Source organism: Mandrillus leucophaeus, unplaced genomic scaffold, assembly GCF_000951045.1.
Source record: "Mandrillus leucophaeus isolate KB7577 unplaced genomic scaffold, Mleu.le_1.0 Scaffold342, whole genome shotgun sequence".
Classification (NCBI taxonomy): domain Eukaryota; kingdom Metazoa; phylum Chordata; class Mammalia; order Primates; family Cercopithecidae; genus Mandrillus; species Mandrillus leucophaeus.
The window spans coordinates 166375-167246 of NW_012103610.1; positions in this window are offsets into that span (position 1 = coordinate 166375).

An 872-nucleotide genomic window follows, 5' to 3' on the forward strand; every position below is an offset into this window, starting at 1 on the left:
ATGTGGTGTGTGTGGTGTGTGGTGTGTGTGTGTGCGTGTGCAGTTAGTGTGCAGTGTGTGGGGGGTGTGGTGAATGCGTGTGCATGCAGTAGGTGAGTGTGTCAGGGTGTATGGGGTGAGTGGGTGTGAGTGTGCAGTGAGTGTGGGTGTGTGGTGAGTGGGTGTGTGTGCAGTAGGTGTGAATGTGTCAGCATATATGTGTGAGTGTGTGGTGTGTGGTGGGTGTGTGTGTGTAGGTGTGTGTCAGGGTGTGTGTGGTGAGTGGGTGTGTGAGTGTGCACTGAGTGTGTGTGGGTGTGTAGTGAGCATAGGAGTGGGTGTGAGTGTGCAGTGAGTGAGTGTGAGGGTGTGTGGTGTGTGTGGTGAGTGGGTGTGTGTGCAGTAGGTGAGTGTGTCGAGGTATATGTATGTGGTGAGTGAGTGTGCACAGTGTGTGTGGGTGTGTGATATGTGTGGTGAGTGGATGTGTGTGAGTGTGCAGTGTGTGTGTGAAGGTGTGTGGTGTGTGTGAGTGTGCAGTAGGTGAGTGTGTCAGGGTATATGTGTGTGGTGAGTGAGTGTGCGTAGTGTGTGTGGGTGTGTGATATGTGTGGTGAGTGGATGTGTGTGAGTGTGCAGTGTGTGTGTGGGGTGTGTGGTGGGTGTGTGAATGTGCAGTGTGTAGGTGTGTGGTGCGTGTGGTGAGTGGGTGTGTGAGTATGCACTGAGTGTGTGAGGGTGTGTGGGTGTGTGGTGAGTGGGTGTGTGTGTGAGTGCAGTAGGTGAGTGTGAGTGCATTGGGGTATATGTGTGTGGTGTGTGGTGAGTGGGTGTGTGAGTGTGCACTGTGAGTGTGAGGGTATGTGGGGGTGTGTGGTGAGAGCATAGGAGTG